This window comes from Balaenoptera musculus, chromosome 15 (genome assembly GCF_009873245.2).
Source record: "Balaenoptera musculus isolate JJ_BM4_2016_0621 chromosome 15, mBalMus1.pri.v3, whole genome shotgun sequence".
Taxonomy (NCBI): domain Eukaryota; kingdom Metazoa; phylum Chordata; class Mammalia; order Artiodactyla; family Balaenopteridae; genus Balaenoptera; species Balaenoptera musculus.
The window spans coordinates 2,020,645-2,039,342 of NC_045799.1; the positions used below are offsets into that span (position 1 = coordinate 2,020,645).

An 18,698-nucleotide genomic window follows, 5' to 3' on the forward strand; every position below is an offset into this window, starting at 1 on the left:
GAACTGTTATTTAATTGCTTTGAGGATGCAGGTGCATGTGCTTGTGTGTGTGTGTGTGTGTGTGTCTTGTCTCCCATAACCTGGTGCGTTCTACAAAGGTGGGTCGGATGGAGGTTGAGAGCAGGACCTGTGGTCCCAGGCAGCCTGGGTTCAGATTGCAGCTCGGCTACTCACTGCCCAAGTAACTCTGGAGGTCACTCCAACTTCCTGTGCCTCACGTTCCTTGTCTGCAGAAGCAAGATGCTTCATAAGGCTACTGTGAGCATGAAATGAGTTAATGTGTGTAAAGGTCTTAGGACTGTGCCAAGGAATCCATCAGTGCTGAAGAGTGTTAGCTGCAGTCTTCATCATCATCCCTGTTATCACCATCATCATGACCATCACCATGACAATCATCATCACTGTCATCATCATCATCATCAACCACCATCATCATCACCCACCATCATCACCATCATCATCATGACCATCACCATGACAATCATCATCACCGTCATCATCATCATCATCACCACCATCATCATCACCATCATCATGACCATCACCACCATCATCATCACCCACCATCATCACCATAATCACTACCACCACCACCACCATCATCAACACCATCAACATTATCATTATCACTATTATCACCATCACCATCATGACCATCATGACCATCACCATCATCATCACCATCATCATCATCTCTAATGCTCCACCAAATTCCAGGAGGATCCCACAGTAGATCTTCAATAAAATCCTATTGAATTGAATTTGGCCAAATAATCAGAAAGAAAAATCGTCCTCTGAATATAAAGATTGAAAATTAAGGGGAAATGACACATAAATAACATATATTTTGCAAAACATAAACACCTGTATATAAATAAGAGATCTGCATCCAAACAGGACCCTACTAAATAAAAGTGATTTGCTGGTGGGTTTAGAATTGACAGGACAGAAAGAGAAGATGGGGGAGGCATGAAAGGGCAGGGAAGACCCAGGGTGAGGAGAATCTCTACCAGGTCAAAGGGGAGATAGCTGGAAATGAGCAGCGGCCCCATGATTTGAGCCTTTGCCGCTCCACACGACACTCAACCATGCAGATGGCATTTTCCAGCAGAACTGTTTTTTTGGAATGTTTCAGAGCAGACCTGTGGCTGGGTTCCAGCACTGCCACTTAACACACCAGCTACCCTGAGCCAAGATTCCTGAGCTCTGGGCCCCATTTTCCTTATCTGTGCTGTGCAGGCGGAGGAGCGGGGGGAGCCCAGGGCGAGCTCTGCACACAGCAGTGGCCGACCGCAGGCTCGAGGAGGAGATAGAGGGCTGTCGGTGGCACCCGTGGAGGTGACCTCCCAGGGAAGTGCCATCGCTCCTCACGGCGAAGCTCCGTCCTCCTGATGCTCATCCCATCAAGTCTCACAGTGACCTGATGGCAGGCTCTGGGTCACTGCTTCTGTCGCCCGGGGGTTCTTCCCTTAACTCATTCCCGCAGCCCCCCTCATCCAAGCGCCCACCCCCGCACAGTCCCGCAGGCGTCTCTTTGGTTTACTATATATTTTACTATTGTTCGAGTGAAAATCGGACACCCGAGAAACCCCCAAAACCTTCATCATGCCGTGGCCAGGGGATGTGCTGTCACTGGGGACAGAGCAGCGGGTGAGACGGGCTGTCTCTCTCCCGAGTGGGCTCTCTAGTGGGAGAAATAGACTAAATCAATCTGCTAAAGACAGACAATTACAGAGTGTGAGAAGAACTTGGAGGAAAATAAACAGAGTGATTGGGCAGGTGGGCAGGGCGGGCATTCTGACTTGTAAGGGGGTGAGCAAGCCCTCTCTGATGGAAGGAGCTTCTCAGCCTAGATCTGCAGGAGTGGACGCTGCCGCGGGCACCCAGAGCCCAGGACAGAACATTCCAGGCCAGGGACCAGGGCTGGCTGGGGCTGGGCCATCTAGAGGGGGTAGGGATTTTATTCCAGGAGCAGGGGTGAAGCCAGGGGAAGGACCTAAGCAGAGGGCATCCTGACCTGATGCTTATTAAAGGTTATTATTAAAGGTCCTTCTATTATCTGGAAGGCCAGTGTGGGCATACAGCCTGCACCCGTGAAGCGCTGTCCTAACGCGGGCATAAGGGGGAGAAGCCCGTCCACCTCTCTACGGGTCTGCCTATTCCTGTCCTCCTCTCCCAGACGTCCCCACACCAGCTGGGGGCCTGGTTCTTTCCATGGGGCAGCCAGGAAGGCTTCCCTGAGGAGGGGGCTTACGTACATCTGTTTTCGCTGAGACTCGAAGGACAAACGCTGGGAGGACCACCAGGTTCATGTCCACGGTGATGACAAGATGACCCAAGGACAGGCTGGCCCACAGCTGGTGAGACCGGGGGACCCTGAGACAGCCCCACGGCGGGGGGGTGGTGACGGGAGGGGCCTTATGCTGCCCACGGCCATGAGCACCAAGGAGAGATTCCAGGCATTACAGAAAGTCATAATGTGGCAGCTGAAAAACAGCCCTCACAAATGTCCACGTTTGAATCCTTGGTAGCTGTGACGATGTCGCCTTCCATGACAAAGGGAACTTAGCAGATGGGATTAAGGACTTTGAGATGGGAGGTGACCCTGGATTCCCTGGGGGGCCCAGTGTGGTCACAGGGTCCTCTTAAGAGGGAGGTGGGAGGGTCAGAGGAAGGATGTGACAACTGAAGACCTTGTGCTGCTGCTCTGAAGACAGAGGAGGGGCCGTGAGTCCAGGACACTGGGTACCTCCAGAAGCTGGGAAATCCAGATCTTCCCCCCGAGCTGCCAGAAGGAACCAGCCCTGCTGACATCTGGACTTCTGACCTCCGGAACCAGAAGATAATATATCTGTGTTATTTTAAGCCCCTCTGTGTTCACTTGTTACAGCAGCAACAGGAAGCTAATATGCTCAACAACACGCCCACTCGTGGACATTTGGAGCCAGGCCCTGGCAGGCAGCTGCCGTGGGCTCCCCTGCTCTCTCTGTCTCTGTCTCTCTCACGCTTTCTGCCTCTTCTGAGAACCAGGCCAGAAAAGAGCAAGATGACCTTGGAAGACTCACCCCCCTCCCCTCCCCCTAATTCTAGCAGAGCAGTTGGCCCCTCAGTTTACTTTGGGGTGTGTTCACTGGCTGTCGGTTTGAGGATAAGCCCTCATGGACAAGAGGCCTGGGACCCAGGCCCTGGACAGACTCGTTTCAGTGACCCCGATGTTCCCAGGCCCTCAGGTCCCAGACGGGCTGCCTCCTGTCATTGACTGTGGTTCAGGGCTCAGGGGGTCTCTGTGAGGCCCAGGGTCACCTCGACCTCTCAGGGAGTCAAGGCCCTAGTGCTTAACCCTTCACATGAACAAAGTGGGGCTGGGGAGCCTCTTGGCCCACTTCTGAAGCCCCACCGTCCGCTGGTCAGCATGATCTCATTTCGTGCTCCTGCACCCTTCGCAGACGATGGTCTGCAGGCAAAGACGCACGAGTCTTCTACAACAAGGCATCTCGGCTTCAGCCAGTAGAAGACATACAGGGGACTGATTTCCCCTCTTGAGTGTCAGCTCAAAAATCAATGAATCGCCTTTGGTGTACAGGCGACGTAGCCGAAATGAGCCCGTACGCTTCCAATTAAGGCATGGGGGTCTGAGCTGCACAGGTCCCAACCACACACTCATGAAATGGTAACAAAAATGCACTCAAACATCTTTTTTTTAAAAATAGAGTTTGCCTGGACTTTATACAGATATTCCCCCCTTTTTATAGCAGCACAAGAGTCTGTAAATCAAGGCCTATGTCCCGGGTTGCATTATAAACAGAAAGGGTACACTCAGCAAATGGGCTGTTTTCCAGCTGATAAAGATGCAACATGCACGGAAGGGGCTGGATGGACCTCTGGTGTACAGATGTTTATTCGAGAGTTTTCTTTTTATTCAGAAAGTATGTGCAATTTAATTAGCCATTTTATTGAAAAAGGTACATTTTGGCTCCGAGAGCTTCTGAATAACTCTAGTATAGAGGGAGAGTAGCCTTCCCAGTGAGCAGCCCAGCCTTACACGTCAATTTGACTGGACTTTCGAGTGAAGGCAGATGCCACCTGTCTCTGCGTGCAGATGTGCCGGCAGCGAGGTACCTCCTCTGCGTGGGCATGGGGAAGAGGACGGGGAGGTGAGCCAGACCGGGGCTCTGTTTTCATGGGACGCAAACTGGGACTTTGCTCCAAGGGGGGAGATGCAGGAGGAAGTCCTCCCAGGTCAGCTGGCTCGGGGTGGCCCTCCTGCTCGCTCCCGTGGACAGGGGTGGGGTCCTGCAGACACAAGTCTGAGGAGTCCCGGGAAGAGTGAGTGTAATGCATATTTGTCAATTGGGACCCTGCCTCTCTTTTCGGAAGCCCCTCACCCCCATTCTCAGGTGACAGGCCCCCCTCCCCAGTGCCATGTTTGGGCCCCAAAGGGATGATCAGCGTTGCCCACCCCTTAGCCACACGGTGGTTCAGGGCTGGAACCCAGTCCTGACCAAGGGACAGGGGAGAGAGAGCGTCCCCTCTCCTCCCCGGACCCACGGGGGGGCTGCTCTCTCTCCCCCTGGGTGGGGCGGGGGTGGCATCTTAGTGCAGATAGGAGGGTGGGACCGGCCCAGGCCGGGCATGGGGGAGACTGGAAACAGGCTGTCACGGAAGGGATGCCACGGGAGGATGAGGAAGGAAGGATGCTTGGGGGACATGAGCTCTTATTGGATGCATTTTGAGTTTGGTTTTGAGTCCCTCACAACCCAGACTTTGAACTGCACAGCAAGTAGGAGACCAACCTGTGATGAGAGGGTGGTGGCCCGACCTGCAGGAGGGTTCCTGGCGGACGGCCACTTGGAGCTGCCGCCCGAATGGCTCCAAGGACCGTCCTGTGAGGTCGCGGTGCAGGTGGAGAGTGCTGAGCCGCAGACCCTGTTTCCCTTTGCTGAGCGGTAAATGGTCTTTCCGGACCTGTCACATATGGCTCCAAGCCCAGCCCGTGGGAGGCCAGAACACACCCAGTCCTTTTGCATTAATTTGAAGAGAAAGCCGGCAGTTACATGCAGTGAAATCACAGAAAGCTGTGGTACAGAACCTTCTGACAAAACCGAAAAGTGACACCGCTTTAGAACAGCCTGTCTGCGCATTGCCACACAGCACACACACTTCATGCCCAAGCCCAAACCCTGCCCGCCTCGCCTGGCGCCCAGTGGGCCATCAGCACGGCCGTTCCGTCTGGCTGGCACGGGGCCTCTGCGCTCCAGGGAGTGGACCTGAAGTGTCACGTGCCACCCTGGGAGTCGGGCCCAGCCGTGTCGGGAGGCCGCATGGGCGCAGCGACGGGGGAAGGAGAGAAGCTTGAAGGAGGGAAAGGAAATTAAAAGGGATGAGATGCGAGAGAAATGAAGACAAGCTTCGCCTATTCACAGCTTTGCCTCAGGCTAGTCTGCTTCTAAGGAGGGAACACAGTCATCAGAAATGTTAATTATGTCAAGACACACGCATCTCCTCGGGTGCTCCTGGGGCTGCCCAGGGCCACCATCAGCAAGATTTAATCACCGAGGCGAGCCGCCTACTCCCACCAACCGAGGCTTCCAGAAGCGAGAGAACAGCAGGCCGCTTTCCAAACGTGCCAGCCCGCGCAGCCTGCAAGCTCTGTCTCTCCTCCTAGGGACCCAGACCCTAGGCCCACGGGTGTGTCCGGGCAGAAGAGAGATTCAGCTCAGCTGCTGCAGACTGTGATGAAGTTCTTCCAATGCAGAGGCGTCAGTGCACAAGAAATCCGCGTGATGCCACAGGTAAATGTCTCCTCGTGCTTCTTGCAGCCATCCGCTGAGTTTTGAATGCTGCTTTTTAATTTCCTACTGCACTTCATGACTCTTGCAATGATTTTCTTGTTTGGCATTAAAAATAAGTAAATCTCCCAACACCCTAGAGTCCCAAGGCTTAATGGGGCTAATTGTAGATTTGCGTTTTCAATCTTCCAGACGAACTGCTTAGGGGCACACTTACTGCCACAGAGAAATTAATGTGCTTCACAGCAGCCCTCTTTCTTTCATTCACCCGTAGTTTTTGAGCACCCAGGACTAGGGTGGCAGATGGGTTTCTCTGGGTGCTGAGTGGTGGCAGTGGCTGTCTGAGCTAAGCAGTTCACGAGGCTCCATCCAGCCCAGTGGGGATTGATTAGTGATGTCTGCCTCAAGTTGGGGAAGGGGAGGTAGTCGTACAGATGCCATCATTTTGCCAGCCCACACCTGCACACAGTGCTGTCCAGGTGCTGGTCAGACAGGCACTAGTGAAGCCAAGAACATGGTTTCGGGTAGAAGGTTAATCCATTTCAGGCTCGGTATTCTCAGCACCAAGGGGTGCTTTATTCTCTCCTGAACCTGACCCGCCATCTACAAACACCATTGGCTGGAAGAAGGATGGTGGCAGGGGGTTAACGACACCACTGGCGTTCAACCCAGTGAGGATGGATCTGACAAGCTGTCTCGCTGCAGGAAGAAGCTTTGTTTTATGTTCACACACACAAACATAATAAAAGTCAAGATACAACCCACACTGAGAAGCCGTGCTCCCAGGAGCTGTGCTCCAGTTCCTCCTGTAGCTTTGACTCAGCGCCCATGCCCGCCGCTTCAGAGGGGGAAGCACAAACCCTCTGGGTCCGTCCTTCATCTCCTCCTCCACATGTCCTTTCTCCCCACCCCTCCCACTCATAAAAGGTAATCCCAGGAGGAGCACCATGTCTTAGAGCCAAAACCCCTGCCTATATCCCCAGCCCTCCCCGCATCTTCTCTTCCTGCCTCCCACGTCTCTGCTGAGTTAAATCCTATTTATTCCTGAGATTTCAGTTCATGTGTCCCCAGGGAAGCACACATCCGTCTCCCATGCTCTGCAGGAGTCAGCAAACATTTTCTGTAAAGGGCAAGAGAGTAATTAATTTAGTCTTTGCGGGGCATGCAGTCACTTGCAATTACTCAACTCTGCTGTTGTAGCATGAAAGCAGCCATAGACAATATGTAAATGATGGACATGGCTGTGTTTCAATAAAACTTTATTTACAAAAACAGGCAGAGGGCCATAGTTTGCAGACCTCTGCTCTATAGGCTCATGTTCCTTTCTTCTCATTGCTCTTTCTTCATTCCAAGATTTGGTTAGTGTCTGTCTTTCATTAACATATTTAAACGCCATGAGAACAGATTTGTGTCTTTTTACCACCATGATAGCCCATCTGATAAATGCTTGTGAACTGTGGCACTGAGCCTGGCACTGGAGCTGTGCAACCCATAAGCACATATCCTGGGAGGTGCATTAACACTGCCAGGAAAAACCTCTCTTCCCCCCTCTCCTTAAACTGGGGAACAGGTAGGCTTGGATTGACCATTGCCAACCTGCCTCACTGAGGGGAGAGATTTGATTAAAAGGAGCCAAACTGGAGGTGGCAAAAATAAGAGAAACCAGGCCCCGAGGATAACATCTTCAGCCCCTGAAGCAATCCCCTGGATCTTATCCTCTGCTACTTAACATTTTCAGGTTAGCTAGTTTGAGTTCAGTGTGGCCACCTACAGCTGAAAGAGTCCTAAATGAAGAATTTGATTAATGAAACATGGAGCTCTGTTTCTGAAACATTTCCACACTTTTCCAGTGCCTCAGTGTTTAATGTGGCAGAACTCTCCGTGAGTTCGTGGACAGGTGTCTGAGCCGTCCTATGGGTGGTTATCCCTGCTCCATCCTGAGAGGACCTTCCCCCAGCAAAGGCTCTGCTGTATTAGTTCTCCCCTCACTGGAACAATGCCCGGGCATTTAACTGGCCACCACTGGGGCATATGGCAGTTGGCACAACTATGAGAATCTCGGTCCAGAGCCGCTGTGGGCGAGGCCAGAGCCCACAGAGAAGAGCATACAACCAGCTCCTAAAGCGGAGACGTGAACACATCCGCGCCCCTCGGTGGAAAAGCCGGGGCTCAGTCTCAGGCGTCTTGCCCGTGACAAACGACTGCCGGGTCAGAATGTGCTCATCTGATCAGAACCTGTTTCTCGGGTCATTTGCTGAAGCTCTGAAATATCTTTTTTTCAACTTAAACTGAAAATTACTTTTTCTCTATAATTAAATAAGACCCACAAGAGTTCCGTGGCATTCACACCTGGGGAAGAAATGCAGGCGGGGGCGCAGCCAGCCTGAACCCGAGGATGCGACTGTGCACGACGTTCTTCTCCCGCAGCGACGTAAAGGTGGCGGCTGCCCTTCCTGGTGTGCTCCCTGGCTTCCCTGTCACGTAAAATACCTGCGTCGGTTTTCATTTCATTTTGCTACTCGGGGCGCACGTGCTTCTCCCCAGCACCTCCTCGCTCGGAGGAGCACACACGTGTCTGCCCGCTCGGGTGGCGACAGCGCAAGATCCCCAATGAAAATACTAACCTTGGCTTGGTTACGAGCGAGGAGATGCTCTTTTGAATCTAACACATGCGCTGGGCTACCAAGCCGGGGAGGAGGGGAGGGCGCCTTCTCGGCCACGGCCGGGAGAGTGGGGAGCCCGAGGGCTCGGTGAGAGAGGGGCCCAGGCCACGGGTGCCAGCTGGGGCCGCCAGTGAGAAAGAGATTCCTGGGGCACTGCCCAGGGCGGGGGGACTGATTGGCTGGAATGTCCACCCGCAGACCACTGGCTTCACGGGGCCCCCGTGGGCGCCTTGATCCATCAGCCGGGAGGCCGAGCGGGACTCAGGAGCTGCAGCAATGAAAACTCGTGCCTGCTCCTCCCGGGGGGCGAGGCTGCAGGCACAGCGGGCGAGGGGAGGGGCGCCGAGTTCCTGGCGGTGCTCAGGGTGTTACCAGCACACAGCTCTCCCTTCTGTCCGTCCTGGGTTTGAGTTTCTCACAATTGTGTCTGTGTGCAGTTTATGCACACAACCACAGCTGTGGCACGAGGGAATTTCTGCTGTACGAGGATCCAGGACACATAACGCTGTTGCCGCTTCCTCTTCCGCTGCTGCTGAGAAGATGGCATTCCTGGCAGTGAGCATGGGGGCACAGGGGGCTGACTCCTGGCCCGGCGGGCACCAGGGTCTGGGGGTCGCCCTGAATGGTGTGCGCCGATAGCTCTGCATGGCCAGGAGACACAGAGGCTGCCCGCGTGGCCCTGGGCGTGCTCGCAACTGGCCAGGGGACCTCGGGGCCCTCCCACAGGAGACGACCACGTGCCAGGGGGACCCCGCGGGGTCGAGGCCACATTCCGGAATGATCACGTGTGCTCCGGACCTAAGTTCCACCCTCAACAGCATTCGCTCTACTTCTCAAAGTGCCAAACCATGTGACATTTCCACAAAAATCTCCAAATCCTCAACTTTTTTTGTTTCTGAAATGAGAGAATCGCGAGGTAAACGCCCAAGTGAGTCCTAAGCACGGACCGGCGTTAGGGATCGTCCGGGAATAGGGCTTCCACCTTCCCTCCCTGCAGTTACTGGGACGGCATTTCCCTCACCTCCCTCTCTGATGGGGGTCTCTCCCGGACAGGGGTCTCATTTCCGGGCTCAGAGCTCAGCTGAAATGGGAGCCCCTCCCCAGTCAGCTCGCTCTCCCTGAAGGCAGATTCGGTGCAGCGGCAGGACCTGCAGGGGGAGCACCCACCCCCCCGCCCCCCATCCAGGGTGGGCTCCTGCCCCCCGTCCATCCATCTACAACAGGGGCTTTTTAAAGCCTGTGGTAGAAAATACATGGCGTAGAGTTTCACATCCTCACCGTGTTTAAGTGAACATCAGTGTTAACTACACACCCATCGCTGTGCAGCACAGCCCAGAACCTTTTTATCCTGCAAAACTGAAACTGCACCCACTGAACAACGACCCTCCATCCCTCCTGCCCCCAGCCCCAGGCACCTACCCTCCTCCTTTCTGTCTCTATGAATTGACTCCTCTAGGGACCTCATGTGAGTGGGATCACACAGTACTTGTCCTTCTGTGACTGCCTCATTTTAGGCAGCACGACGGTCTCACCGTTCACCCATGCTGTAGCCTGTGTCAGAATCCCCTTCCTATTTAAGGCTGTACGATATTCTGTTGTGTGGCTACAGCACGGCCAGTTTATCCACTCCTCAGTCAGTGGAGCACCAGGTACATTTTCCAAGCAGGATCTTCACAAGAAGATCAAGCTTCTCAACAGCCACGACACATCCAAACACAACACACTTGGAAGAGCAAGAAAACGCCAGCTCTGGTTTCCATGTGTCTTAAGGTTCTCTTCCTTGAGGTCACCTGCTTTATCGTGCACAGAAATGATTCTTCACTGGTGTGTGAGATGCAAACCAAGTCAAGACGGTGGGAATACGGAACGTTTAAAACTAAGAAATGCTGTCCTAGCAGCCTCACACAGAGGTGTGGGGAAAGGCCTTCTTCTACCTGAGAAGCGGGGGCAGCGTCCCAGGGCCCGGGGCATCCCCAGCGCATGGCTCCGAGCCGCCCTTCCTGTACGGATCCGAGAGTCTTCCTGAAGACAGCAGGCAGGATTTGGGGGTCTCTGCCACTGCCCCCGAGCCTTCCAGGCTTCTCCCAGGCTCACACCATTGCTCACTTCCCCTCAGCCTCACGACTCAGGTAACTGCACCCAGGCCAGTCCTCCTTTACCAGTGCCCTGCCCTTCCACCCACCTGTGCAAGGCCACCTGGGGAGACTCTGACCTTTGCTGTGGTGAACTTAATACACGTATGCATATTGTATACACTATCATGTGTTACATATACACAATTTATCTAAGGGACACGCAGATATCAAGGACAAAAGAAAATCCCATTTTTAAGCAAAATTAGCCCAGCTCAGAGCTCATGTGATGAACCCCAAGCCCAGAGGAGGTCTCTACCCAAGCGTCCAGGATGCCATTTCCTTCTTACGTCAGCCCTGCTTCCTGGAGGCCGCGGCCCCAGAACAAGAACTCCTGCTCAGTTCCAGCCCGTTGTTTATGTTTGTTTCACTCGTTTAGGGTTTAGCTCTGAGGGAAGCTACACCTGGGGCTGAATCCAGCTCTGTCCCCTTCCAGCTGTGAGACCCTGTGAGTCTGTGCCTCTGTTTCCTCCTCTGTAGGGAGCCGACACACTGGCAACCGCAGCAGTGGAGGCCCTGGCAGGAGGTGCCACTCTGAAAGGTCCCTGGGGCAGGGGGCACTGGGGAGGACGGGAAAGCACCGCCGTTCCTTGCAGCAGTGAAACTGTCTCAGTTTCAGCTTCTAAAGCCTCAGCTGCAGCTGGAGCTCTCGGGCTCCTGCAAACTGGCCCGGACCTCAGCCGTCAGCTAGGCCCCTTTCCTGCAGAAACCGCCTTGCAGAGGGTTTGGAGGGGGCCTGTCGAGTGGGGACGCCCGCCCGCCTCTCTGGGCTCTCGCAGGAACCTGGGGAAACCTCCCCGGTCCTGGTCCTAAGGCCCCTGAAGCCAGGGGGCCCCGCTCCCCGCTGGTCCTGCACTCACCCCACCCTCTGCCCCAGGTGCCCCTGGAGTCTCCAGCTCCTCTGCCCTAGATGAGCCCGGCTCTTTCCTGGGCGTCAAGGCGACCTTGAAGAAAGGTGGCTGAATGCCAGGATAAATACCTCTGAGCCGGCAGAGAACGCACACCTGCTGTGTCCACGGACTGCAAGGCCTGGGGTCCTGTTAGGACTGGGGTTGAAATTCCTATTCAGACCACACATACCGCTGGTGCAGTAGAAACCAGCCGACATGCCTTCCTCGGGAGCCGTTCCCAGAGGGAAAGGCGGCGCGTCGTGGGAAAGCAGCCTGCAGGCTGGGTATTGACCCGCCCTGCAGCCGAAGGTCAGGAGCCCCACCTGAGCAGAGAAGCGCAAGGCAGCGGGGGCAGGGCACTCGCTTTGCAGCCTCACAAACAAATACGGAGAGTCTTAAAAGGCATGTCTCCCTGCCACCCGCGCCGGCACAGAGCCACTTAGGCACCTAGATGCCACGTTTTCTTAGGAGAAGCTGTCAATCTTCTCAACAGCCTCTACACGCGCAGCCAACACTCTCGGAAGAGGAAGAAACGCCAGCAGCCCCAGGGTGCGGTGGGAAGGTAATTATAATTAGCATTGATTACAGGAGCGTCATCGTCATCGAAAACCACGGGTCAAGATGCTCCTCTCCCGAGTCTGATTTCTCCCAGTTGAGCCCACTTTATTTGGCATTGCTTCCCTGGAACTTGAGCTCCAGATCAACAGTCCAACGTCGCATTACAAACAAAGGCGTCCACACACACCACACCCTTACCCAGCCCAGCATCCGTGCTCAGAAAGCACAGAACTTGACGCCCAGACCCAAAACAGACCACCTCTTGGCATCTACCTTTTCATTCCCATTCTTAAGGTGGCCCCAGAAGATCCCGCTTCTGGAAATAAGCAACACAGATCTAGCCTGAAGTAGCATCAGGGCTGCCAGGACCCACGACCCACTTCTGCAGCCAGGCCTGTGTGCGTGTAATTGAAGCAATATTTCCCATTTGGCCGGGAAGCGGTGGTGCCGGGTGTCGCTCACCCACCGCGCTAGTCATTCTGGCACCTGAAGACTCTCCTTCTGAATTTTAAGTAAGACACGTATTCACGTGTGTATATAAGTGTCCTCTCTGTCTGGTACCATGGATCATATGGGGTCCAGATCATTAAAGTGGAATTATGGTTTCATAAGGCCTCTTCTAGAACCTTCCACAAGGCTCCCCAAGTGACAGGCCCTGGGTATTTTCAATATTTGCTGTACTTGTTTTAGGTCAACTGCCTATTTTCCCACTAACTCCCCATCACATCAGCCCCACAGTGACCACTGACCCCTTCAAGCAGTGCTGACAGGGACACGCCGGCTGAGAGATACGAGTGTTTTCCCTGAAAAACTGGTCTTGATCTTCTAGACCAGCAAGATCGCGGGTTAGTTACTGCATCCCCCAGAAGACTCTGGGAGGAAGAGGAGCCCCGTGTCTGGCCACGTCCACAAGGCTACATTCTAACAGGAAAGGTTCACTCCATTTTAAAGGGGACTCTGATGGCCGCTTTAAGAGAGAAATGAACAGCGATTCTTGGACGGCATTTGGTTGGATTTAGGTGCCTGTGGATCCCAGCACTGAAGGCGTTCACCTCTCCCGGGGGCAGGCAGAGCAACCCCAGCCCAGCGACACACGGGCTGGTGATAGTGCAGTGCGCTTTGGGTCCGGAAGACAGTCTGTTCTGCTCTGTTCCGACGGAGTGGATGCTTTTAGCAGACTCTATGGCAACCCCCAAGCTCACTCAAGTCTGGGTGGGCCCAGAGTTTTCAAAAAAGGGAGCTGTTACTGGCCCCAGAGACCCCTTCTCTGAATACACCTGGCCTCATGCAGCTGTCCTCTGGGGTTTCAATCTCTTAGACTCTCAAGCAGTGACTGGCAAATGAGAAGGTGACTTAGTGAGGCGTGGGTAAATACGGACCCTGCTGCCGTTTTACGGGATCCTCAGTTACACTGATGGCTCCTCGAGGTCGTGCTGGCCTCCCCCGGAGGATGCTGGGCCCTGTAGACCCCGCCCAGAGAAACAGTGCTTCCCCCGCACCAGCTCACACTGTGTCCCACCCACCTCAGTGAAGGGCAGCTGGGAGGAGACACAGCTAAAAACTCACAAAGTGTCCTGCCCTGGCAATTGCCACAGTTCCCTCACACTCGGTAACTAGGTGGATATTTACTCGGCCGCTGTAGAGTCAATTTTTAATCCAATTCTTCATCATTGTTACAGAAGCTAAAAAATGATCCCTAAGAGGGCTTCCCTGGTGGCGCAGTGGTTGAGAGTCTGCCTGCCAATGCAGGGGACACGGGTTCGAGCCCTGGTCTGGGAAGATCCCACATGCCGCGGAGCAACTAGGCCCGTGAGCCACAATTACTGAGCCTGCGTGTCTGGAGCCTGTGCTCTGCAACGGGAGAGGCCGCGATAGTGAGAGGCCCGCGCACCGCGATGAAGAGTGGCCCCCGCTTGCCGCAACTGGAGAAAGCCCTCGCGCAGAAACGAAGACCCAACACAGCCATAAATAAATAAATAAAAATTAAAAAAAAAAATGATCCCGAACAAAATCAGACTGTTGTTCAATTTCTTTCAATATCTTTGGAAGAACCGAAACAACTGAAAGGTGAAACGCTAAATTCGATTTGCTACCCTTAAAGCAGAGGTTCTGGGTCAAATCTGCAGGAATCAAGGGCAGTGGGGTGTCATGATGAGCCCTCCTGGAGGGCCCAGAGGCCCCAGACCCAGGATGGGATAAAGAAGGGGGGCTCAGGAAGCCTGTCCAGGGGGACAGACCCTGTCGTGATGGTCAGTGACGCAACGTGAGTCACCCTGGGGCACCCCTCACGGTCCCAGATGCTGCCATGACCTCGACAAGCATGCTCTCTCCTAATTCAAGGAGCCACCCTAAATCAGCCCATCCTTCACAGGGCGACACCTCGGCAGCCACAGGACCCTGGGAGGCAGAGCTCCCAGCTCACCGTGGTGGCATCCGGCACTGGGGGAGGACTGGGGCCATCCCTGATGACTCGCCCCCACGGGGCAGACGGGGGAGGCACAGCGGGGGGGGGAACGGCAGAAGAGCCTGCTCAGCACCCACCAGCAGGCACCTCGTGAGGATGTGCCAGTGGGATGCAGGCGGTGGCGGGCTCCTGTCGGGCAGCCCTCGTGGGAAGAGCTGCCTGCACCTGCTGCCTGCGTCTGCGGGAGCCCTTCCCTCTGTTCCGTGTCCGCACTGCCTCTGTTCTCGGGGCTGAGCGGTCCTCTTGGCCAGGAGTCTGCTGCCCCCGCTGCTGGCTAAGAAGTTCCTGTCTTGTGCGTGATGCAGTGACATTGCACCACCTGCTCCTGGAATTTACCTGTGGCCGCTGGACATTAACCCTTGAGTGAGGTGGGCCTCCAGGAGCCAGGCATGTGGGTGGGACGGCCGGGACCTGGTGGCCACAGAAACACCAGCTCACAGCAGAGAACAGCTGGCTGAGCGCCTCCCTACAACCTTCCCAGGGTGAGCTCGTGTGTTGGCTCAGGCACGAGAGCCAAGGGCAGCAGCACAGGAATAGCTGGAGCCAAAGCAGCCCAGCAGCAAATGGGGTGAAGGCGTGGCAAGCCCGCCGTGGGCCAGGTGTGGCTCCCAGGTGCCCGCTCCCTTCATCCCCATGGCAACAGATGCTGACACACAGCTGCATCTCAGAGGCTCAGCAATAAACCATGTGGAGCAAACCCACAGATCTACAACATCCACCATCCCATTCCTCTAGGGACTGGATCATTCTGCGAAAGGCAGCCGTTTAATTCCCGGAGGGAGACCTGCCTTCCTGGGTTCCAGCTCTGAGGCTCTCCAAGCCTCAGACCCCACGGGGCGGCCAGAGGGTCTGCTTCACAGGACGATTGTGAGGACTAACTGCAACTGCGCCCCTACCGCCCCAGAGCAGACCCTCCAGCTCAAAGCCCTGGTCAGTGCAAACACGCTGACCCAAACGGCAGTGAACAATCAGGAGCAGATGTTCCCTCGAGGTTGACGGCAAGATGTTGGATGCAGTGGGCAGAGGCAGGGAGATACCAGGTGCACCTGGAATCCCAGCCTTGGCGCCCTGGTCCACAGGGACCTTCTTCCCAGGCGCTTCCTGGGAAGAGAACAAGGGAAGCCACTGCAGTGAGAAGCTCACGCACTGCAATGAAGAGCAGCCTTCTTTTTCTTTTTTTTTTTATTTTACACTATTTTACCCTCTTCTGCCCGCAGCTCCTCGTCTGTGCTTCATGGTGAACTGCCCGTGTGTGGCCCCTGTGCCTTCATAACTCCGTGCAGAGCATCTCCAGCATCATATCCTCCATGCTGATTGTGCCTGAATGGGCCTGAAGACCAGTTTGGCCAGGACATTGGCACTGATGAATCTCAGCAGGAAAAGGGTGCTGTTCAGTTCAGCGAATCTGGCCTGGTGCCCCCTGTGCGCCATCCTGACGTGTTCACTGAGTATCCGCTGGGTACTCAGAACCAGAAGCCATCTCGTAACACAGTGAGTGTTTGCCTTCGAAAATGGCTATTTGTGCATTGCCTTCCTGGAGCCAGCAAGAGGACTGCGGGAATAAAACAGAGCTGGCGCCACGCATGGCCAAGCTTAGGTTCCTACAAGTTCATGCCCGCATGTCACGGGCCAATAAAGGCTGTGCCTGCGGCCACTGGGAACGGCCCTGGTCAAGGCAGCGGGCCTGGCCTCGCCACCGGGAGCCGAGACGCCCATCGGGGCCTGGGGTCCTGTCTGGACAGTGATCTCAGGTCGGGTGAGAGCGTGCATGTGTTACCGTGTGAGAGTTTGCTCAGCCATGACTGACACAGAAAGACAGCTTATTAAACTTTTAAAATTAAAGCTTAAAAGCCCCTAATTAAAATAACAAATCAGAGACCCATTCCTGTGGGAGGGTGAGAGGAGCTGGATGGATTTTGGATCCCTCCCTTCAGCTACTCCAAGTCTGAACGGCCACATTACATGGTGACTCTCCCCACTCCGCAGGCCTGGCCGTTGAGGCTGCCCCATGCTCTGGTCCTGCCAGACACTGCAGGTCAGGGTGCACATGGCCACCTCCCACCAGACCCCCCAGTTCTCCCAGGTGGTGATTGCTCTGAGAATGAGAGAAGGGACCGGGCACCCCACACTAAGGCACCAGCAGCCGAGTGGGTCAAGATTCCAGGGAATGGCATTGCCACCATCCTGGTCCCAGACTTTGCCCAGAAAGAGGGAGTGTCAGCAGCGAGAACAGGAGAAGGGCTGATCCTTGAGCCTGGGGACAAAAGCTTAAGTGTTTGTGGGGTGTTTGTTTGTTTCTCTCTTCTGCCCACGTTATTAGAGCAGGGGCTGCAGACGTTTTCTATGAAGGGCCAGATAGTAAACATTCTTGGCTTGGTGGGCAACAAGGACTCTTTCACAATGATTCAACTCTGCCATGGTTGCAGGAAAGAAGCACAGACAATATGCACCCCAATGTTCACTGCAGCACTATTTACAATAGCCAGGACATGCAAACAACCTAAATGTCCACTGACAGATGAATGGATAAAGAAGATGTGGTACATATATATATAATGGAATATTACTCAGCCGTAAAAAGAAATGAAATTGGGTCATTTGTAGAGATGTGGGTGGACCTAGAGTCTGTCAAACAAAGTGAAGTAAGTCAGAAAGAGAAAAACAAATATCGTATATTAACACATATATGTGGAATCTACAAAAATGGTACAGATGAACCTATTTGCAGGGCAGGAATAGAAAGGCAAATGCAGGGAATGGACATGTGGACCCGGGAAGAAAGGGAGGGTGGGAGGAATTGGGAGATTAGGTTTGACATGAATACACTACCATGTGTAAAACAGATAGCTAGTGGGAACCTGCCGTATAGCACAGGGGGCTCAGCTTGGTGCTCTGTGAAGACCTAGATGGGTGGGATGGGGGGTGGTGAGGGAGGTCCAAGAGGGAGGGAATGTATGTATACATATAGCTGATTCACTTCACTGTACAGCAGAAACTAACACAACATTTTGAAGCAATTATACTCCAAAAAAAAAAAAAAAAGACAGAAAACAAATGGACACTATGTCTTCCAAGACAACTTTGTAAGAAGAGGCAGCAGGCCAGGCTGGGCTCACAGGCCATCGTCAGTCCCTGCCAGGGCCCATCAGAATAAAGGTGGTGACCCATCCCCAATACTTTTCATGGGAAATTCCTAAGGAACGGGATCCCTTTCGTAATTCTGTTGGATAGGTGCAGGCTGAGGCTGGGGGGGCAGGGTGTGCAGGCTTTGGGTCCTGCTAGCTGTGTGGCCTGGAGCAATTACTTACCTACCCTGTGTTTCAGCTTCTCGTCTGTAAAATGGGGTAACAGTGTGGTTCCTCTTAGGGCTGCAGAGAGGACTAAAGTGAGCTAAGCCCACAGAAGCCCCTAACACAGCCCCTGCCTCAATTCCCACCATATGGGTGTGGTTTATGTACGGCCCCCGGATCCAGAGGATGGAAAGAGAACTGATATCTGATTTCCTGTCTTTACTGTCACGCCGAAAAGAAACAGTTATTCTTTCGTGAGTCCGTATGCGCCCAGGGTCTCAGGGGTGGGGATGGCTGGAGGGGCAGTTGTGTCCAGAAGCAAAGGCACCTGTTATTCTTAAATGCCCCGGTCCTTCCAGTGACTTGTCCAGGTGGGACCTAAGGGAGGGTATACACAAGTCCCTACAAGTCCTACAGGGTGGGAGGTGCTGTCATCTTCATGCTCTAAATGAGAAAGTTGAAGCACAGGAGGGCTAAATAACCTGCCAGCAAGTGGTGGGCCGGCGGCTTGGACCCAGGCGGTGTGAGCTGTCACTCTTATCCCCTTGGATAAAATGACAGCTGGAAACATCCACGGAACAACTTTTACCACGACGGTTACATGCACTTATAAACCTGAATCAATTAAGAGTTGCCCCCGAAACATTATATATATATATTTAAAAGGTACATGATCTTAGAGCCTGTTATCCTGGGCTTGATAAAACCACAGGTGAGGGAGCTGCTGACTGTGGAGCTGACGTTACCTGGGTTCCCAAGGTTGTCAGCCCCGCGGAGGTCCTGCTTCACCCGGTGACCGGATAATCGCAGAAAATGTCCTCATGTGGCTTGGTTCACCTCTTCTCTGTAGACACTGCAAGGGACTCAGGGCACCTAACAACTGATGGCAGCGCAGGGAGGTGAGCAGGTGTT

General features: G+C 54.1%; 1 protein-coding gene across 1 annotated transcript in view; it reads right to left on the minus strand.

The window, feature by feature from the left end:
* Positions 1–18,698, minus strand: part of CDH4 (cadherin 4) — a 566,254-nt gene that overhangs the window by 283,123 nt on the left and 264,433 nt on the right. The window lies entirely within an intron of this gene.